General features: G+C 42.8%; 1 long non-coding RNA gene across 1 annotated transcript; it reads right to left on the reverse strand.

The window, feature by feature from the left end:
• Window positions 1-38: 38 nt before the first annotated feature.
• On the reverse strand, window positions 39-3,528 carry LOC143293363 (uncharacterized). The gene is made up of 2 exons (XR_013056768.1): window positions 494-3,528; window positions 39-448 (listed from the first exon to the last, which is right to left on the reverse strand). It is a non-coding gene; the product is annotated as an uncharacterized LOC143293363 (long non-coding RNA).
• Between the last annotated feature and the right edge of the window lie 3,655 nt (window positions 3,529-7,183).

Below are 7,183 nucleotides of genomic sequence, written 5' to 3' on the forward strand. Positions count from 1 at the left end.
ATCTGTTCATAACATCCGTACCACTGTTAACAAACAAGTAGTCGACACAAAGGCTTGTTATACAGCACACAATCTGTTCATAATATCCGTACCACTGTTAACAAACCAGTAGTCAACACAAAGGCTTGTTATACAGCACACAATCTGTTCATAACATCCGTACCACTAGTAACAATGTCACACAGCTTGTTGGGTTGGTCATCAGAATGCTACAAACAGCTACTTTACCTGGACTGGTCATCAGAATGCTACATCAATATACTAAACGTCTACCTATACTAAACGTCTACCTTAACAACAATGGACCCAGTTCAACAGTATTATCAAAAGAATAAATAAATAAATCTTGTCAATGGCCAAAAACAAAAACCAAATCCATTCACATTTTCATTAAAATGCAAGCCATGATTTCAAACAGTGAACTGTCTGCCCACATTTCTCAACCAACCTATTCCCTCACCAATGACCAGGACTGCCCACATTTCTCAACAACCTATTCCCTCACCAATGACCAGGACTGCCCACATTTCTCAACAACCTATTCCCTCACCAATGACCAGGACTGCCCACATTAATGACCAGGACTGCCCAGGCAGGCATGTACTGGAGCCCAGCCACTGTGTCAAAGGTATATTTCACACATCATCTATAGCACATGTATGCACAGAATGATGAACACAATATTAATTGCTAGAATGGCATGGCAACCAACAGTTCATAACAGGAATTCAAATGACCAACAATTTAAGCAACAAGCAAAATGTACAATGAAGATCCAGCAACAGGAGGGATAAAGGACTGAAGAAATCAGCTGATAACGGAGTGTAGCACTACACAGCACTGACACACAATATACACGTGTTCTGCCGATGTCATGTAGCACTACACAGCACTGACACACAATATACACGTGTTCTGCCGATGATGTGTAGCACTACCCTACACTGACACAATATACATGTGTTCTGCCAATGATGTGTAGCACTACACAGCACTGACACACAATATACACGTGTTCTGACGATGATGTGTAGCACTACCCTACACTTACACAATATACATGTGTTCTGTCAATGATGTGTAGCACTACACAACACTGACACACAATATACACATGTTCTGCCGATGATGTGTAGCAACACCCTACACTGACACAATATACATGTGTTCTGCCGATGATGTGTAACACTACACAGCACTGACACACAATATACACGTGTTCTGCCGATGATGTGTAGCACTACACAGCACTGACACACAATATACATGTGTTCTGCCGATGATGTGTAGCACTACACAGCACCGACACACAATATACATGTGTTCTGCCGATGATGTGTAGCACTACACAGCACTGACACACAATATACATGTGTTCTGCCGATGATGTGTAGCACTACACAGCACTGACACACAATATACATGTGTTCTGCCGATGATGTGTAGCACTACACAGCACCAACACACAATATACATGTGTTCTGCCGATGATGTGTAGCACTACACAGCACTGACACACAATATACACGTGTTCTGCCGATGGTGGTCTGGCAACTGTTGTGACCTGGCCATACACTTGCACCGTGACACATATACACAATAAATACTTCTACAGTTGTTCAAAAAAAAAAGCAGATACGTATGGCCATGATCTAACAGCAGCTACTCAAACTCCGTGCTATCAGCGTAGGGGATACTGTAAACATTGTAAATAAAGGAGATAGGAAGACAGCAGGTAAATCATGTAGCATGATTCAACATTCAGGACAAACGCTTCCTCTCATCCACCAAAAATTCCCCCAAACAACTGAGTGGGACTGGCTAAATGGTGGGGGTGAAAACAGTCATACATGTAAAAGCCCACTGGTGTGTACACGTGAAGGTGAGTGGCAGCCCACGAAGGAAGATGATGATTCACCAAAAACGGGTTGTCCATCTGGTGGTGAACTAACAGCCCACACTGATCACTTCACACAGGCACACTGATCACTTCACACAGCCCACACTGATCACTTCACACACTGATCACTTCACACAGCCCACACTGATCACTTCACACACTGATCACTTCACACAGCCCACACTGATCACTTCACACAGGTCTGTACGCTGTACATGCTTCAGCAGTCAGCAGCCATGTCTGTCTGGTGAAGTGAACACTAACGCTAACACCAACAGTGATCAGAACAGGTCTCTTCTTGACAGGAAGTGAAAGGTACCAGTCACCAGATGTGTTCTCTGATGTCTGGTGAGGGAGTCTTGACACCTGACACCTGTCATGACAGGAAGTGAAAGGTACCAGTCACCAGGTGTGTTCTCTGATGTCTGGGGAGGGAGTCTTGACACCTGACACCTGTCATGACAGGAAGTGAAAGGTACCAGTCACCAGATGTGTTCTCTGATGTCTGGTGAGGGAGTCTTGACACCTGACACCTGTCATGACAGGAAGTGAAAGGTACCAGTCACCAGGTGTGTTCTCTGATGTCTGGTGAGGGAGTCTTGACACCTGACACCTGTCATGACAGGAAGTGAAAGGTACCAGTCACCAGGTGTGTTCTCTGATGTCTGGTGAGGGAGTCTTGACACCTGACACCTGTCATGACAGGAAGTGAAAGGTACCAGTCACCAGGTGTGTTCTCTGATGTCTGGGGAGGGAGTCTTGACACCTGACACCTGTCATGACAGGAAGTGAAAGGTACCAGTCACCAGGTGTGTTCTCTGACGTCTGGGGAGGGAGTCTTGACACCTGGCACCTGTCATGACAGGAAGTGAAAGGTACCAGTCACCAGGTGTGTTCTCTTATGTCTGGGGAGGGAGTCTTGACACCTGACACCTGTCATGACAGGAAGTGAAAGGTACCAGTCACCAGGTGTGTTCTCTGATGTCTGGGGAGGGAGTCTTGACACCTGACACCTGTCATGACAGAAGTGAAAGGTACCAGTCACCAGGTGTGTTCTCTGATGTCTGGGGAGGGAGTCTTGACACCTGACACCTGACACGACAGGAAATGAAAGGTACCAGTCACCAGGTGTGTTCTCTGATGTCTGGTGAGGGAGTCTTGACACCTGACACCTGTCATGACAGGAAGTGAAAGGTACCAGTCACCAGGTGTGTTCTCTGATGTCTGGGGAGGGAGTCTTGACACCTGACACCTGTCATGACAGGAAGTGAAAGGTACCAGTCACCAGGTGTGTTCTCTGATGTCTGGGGAGGGAGTCTTGACACCTGGCACCTGTCATGACAGAAAGTGAAAGGTACCAGTCACCAGGTGTGTTCTCTGATGTCTGGGGAGGGAGTCTTGACACCTGACACCTGTCATGACAGGAAGTGAAAGGTACCAGTCACCAGGTGTGTTCTCTGATGTCTGGTGAGGGAGTCTTGACACCTGACACCTGTCATGACAGGAAGTGAAAGGTACCAGTCACCAGGTGTGTTCTCTGATGTCTGGGGAGGGAGTCTTGACACCTGACACCTGTCGTGAATGCCACCACCTTTCACTGTACCCTTCACATTAGCATCACTCCATTACCATACATCTCTCAGTAAACACTTCACACTGACATCACTCCATTACCATACATCTCTCAGTAAACACTTCACACTGACATCACTCCATTACCATACATCTCTCAGTAAACACTTCACACTGACATCACTCCATTACCATACATCTCTCAGTAAACACTTCACACTGACATCACTCCATTACCATACATCTCTCAGTAAACACTTCACACTGACATCACTCCAATTACCATACATCTCTCAGTAAACACTTCACACTGACATCACTCCAATTACCATACATCTCTCAGTAAACACTTCACACTGACATCACTCCATTACCATACATCTCTCAGTAAACACTTCACACTGACATCACTCCATTACCATACATCTCTCAGTAAACACTTCACACTGACATCACTCCATTACCATACATCTCTCAGTAAACACTTCACACTGACATCACTCCACTACCATACATCTCTCAGTAAACACTTCACACTGACATCACTCCACTACCATACATCTCTCAGTAAACACTTCACACTGACATCACTCCACTACCATACATCTCTAAGTAAAACACTTCACACTGACATCACTCCATTACCATACATCTCTCAGTAAAACACTTCACACTGACATCACTCCATTACCATACATCTCTCAGTAAAACACTTCACACTAACATCACTCCATTACCATACATCTCTCAGTAAAACACTTCACACTGACATCACTCCATTACCATACATCTCTCAGTAAACACTTCACACTGACATCACTCCATTACCATACATCTCTCAGTAAACACTTCACACTGACATCACTCCATTACCATACATCTCTCAGTAAACACTTCACACTGACATCACTCCATTACCATACATCTCTCAGTAAACACTTCACACTGACATCACTCCATTACCATACATCTCTCAGTAAACACTTCACACTGACATCACTCCATTACCATACATCTCTCAGTAAAACACTTCACACTGACATCACTCCATTACCATACATCTCTCAGTAAACACTTCACACTGACATCACTCCATTACCATACATCTCTCAGTAAAACACTTCACACTGACATCACTCCATTACCATACATCTCTCAGTAAACACTTCACACTGACATCACTCCATTACCATACATCTCTCAGTAAACACTTCACACTGACATCACTCCATTACCATACATCTCTCAGTAAAACACTTCACACTGACATCACTCCATTACCATACATCTCTCAGTAAACACTTCACACTGACATCACTCCATTACCATACATCTCTCAGTAAAACACTTCACACTGACATCACTCCATTACCATACATCTCTCAGTAAACACTTCACACTGACATCACTCCATTACCATACATCTCTCAGTAAACACTTCACACTGACATCACTCCATTACCATACATCTCTCAGTAAACACTTCACACTGACATCACTCCATTACCATACATCTCTCAGTAAACACTTCACACTGACATCACTCCATTACCATACATCTCTCAGTAAACACTTCACACTGACATCACTCCATTACCATACATCTCTCAGTAAACACTTCACACTGACATCACTCCATTACCATACATCTCTCAGTAAACACTTCACACTGACATCACTCCATTACCATACATCTCTCAGTAAACACTTCACACTGACATCACTCCATTACCATACATCTCTCAGTAAACACTTCACACTGACATCACTCCATTACCATACATCTCTCAGTAAACACTTCACACTGACATCACTCCATTACCATACATCTCTCAGTAAACACTTCACACTGACATCACTCCATTACCATACATCTCTCAGTAAACACTTCACACTGACATCACTCCATTACCATACATCTCTCAGTAAACACTTCACACTGACATCACTCCATTACCATACATCTCTCAGTAAACACTTCACACTGACATCACTCCATTACCATACATCTCAGTAAACACTTCACACTGACATCACTCCATTACCATACATCTCTCAGTAAACACTTCACACTGACATCACTCCATTACCATACATCTCTCAGTAAACACTTCACACTGACATCACTCCATTACCATACATCTCTCAGTAAACACTTCACACTGACATCACTCCATTACCATACATCTCTCAGTAAACACTTCACACTGACATCACTCCATTACCATACATCTCTCAGTAAACACTTCACACTGACATCACTCCATTACCATACATCTCTCAGTAAACACTTCACACTGACATCACTCCATTACCATACATCTCTCAGTAAACACTTCACACTGACATCACTCCATTACCATACATCTCTCAGTAAACACTTCACACTGACATCACTCCATTACCATACATCTCTCAGTAAACACTTCACACTAGCATCACTCCATTACCATACATCTCTCAGTAAACACTTCACACTGACATCACTCCACTACCATACATCTCTCAGTAAACACTTCACACTGACATCACTCCACTACCATACATCTCTAAGTAAAACACTTCACACTGACATCACTCCACTACCATACGTCTCTAAGTAAAACACTTCACACTAACAGACCCACATTCCTATATCAATTCTGTACAATTACACTTAAGCATAACACGCATTTCTTTTCAATGCAAAATAGCTTCCAGTCATAATTTTGCAACTACAATTCCAAACACTTTTTTTTTAACTTATACAATTTTTCTTCAGAAATAAGTTTACATATTAACTATCAAGTCATAATTTTGCAAGTAGAATTCCAAACACTTATTTAATTTTAGTTATACTTTTGTTTTAAAAATAATTTTACATTAAATGATTATCAAGTCATAATTTTGCTACTAGAATTCCAAACACTTCATAAAAAAAACAACTATAATGTCTTTTTTCAAATTTTACATAATTATCTGTCTGTATTGACATTGAAAATCCATCATTAAAAAAAATCATTAAAAATTTTTTAACAGAAGCACATGGAAAGTGTCCCTTTCCCAGACAACCGACTGTTTTTCACTGGTAATGGTATGCACAGAGCACAGGGCAACAGCAGCCATGACCACTGCCTTGACAGCTCATCTTCCTATTCCGTTCTTCCACACCTTGTTTGGTCCTCTGCCACATGTGTAGGTTATGTGAGTATAACTTCAATACTGTTTCACTGGCCAAGAAGGGTTCACTGTCAGTGAAGCCGAGAACAAAGAACAGACTGACAAGGGACAGGAGAACAAAGAACAGACTGACAAGGGACAGGAGAACAAAGAACAGACTGACAAGGGACAGGAGAACAAAGAACAGACTGACAAGGGACAGGAGAACAAAGAAGAACAAACTGACAAGAGACAGGAGAACAAAGAAGAACAGACTGACAAGGGGCAGGAGAACAAAGAAGAACAGACTGACAAGGGACAGGAGAACAAAGAAGAACAGACTGACAAGGGACAGGAGAACAGACTGACAAGGGACAGGAGAACAAAGAACAGACTGACAAGGGACAGGAGAACAAAGAACAGACTGACAAGGGACAGGAGAACAAAGAAGAACAGACTGACAAGGGACAGGAGAACAAAGAACAGACTGACAAGGGACAGGAGAACAAAGAACAGACTGACAAGGGACAGGAGAACAAAGGAGAACAAACTGACAAGAGACAGGAGAACAAA

This window comes from Babylonia areolata, chromosome 19 (genome assembly GCF_041734735.1).
Source record: "Babylonia areolata isolate BAREFJ2019XMU chromosome 19, ASM4173473v1, whole genome shotgun sequence".
NCBI classification, from domain to species: domain Eukaryota; kingdom Metazoa; phylum Mollusca; class Gastropoda; order Neogastropoda; family Buccinidae; genus Babylonia; species Babylonia areolata.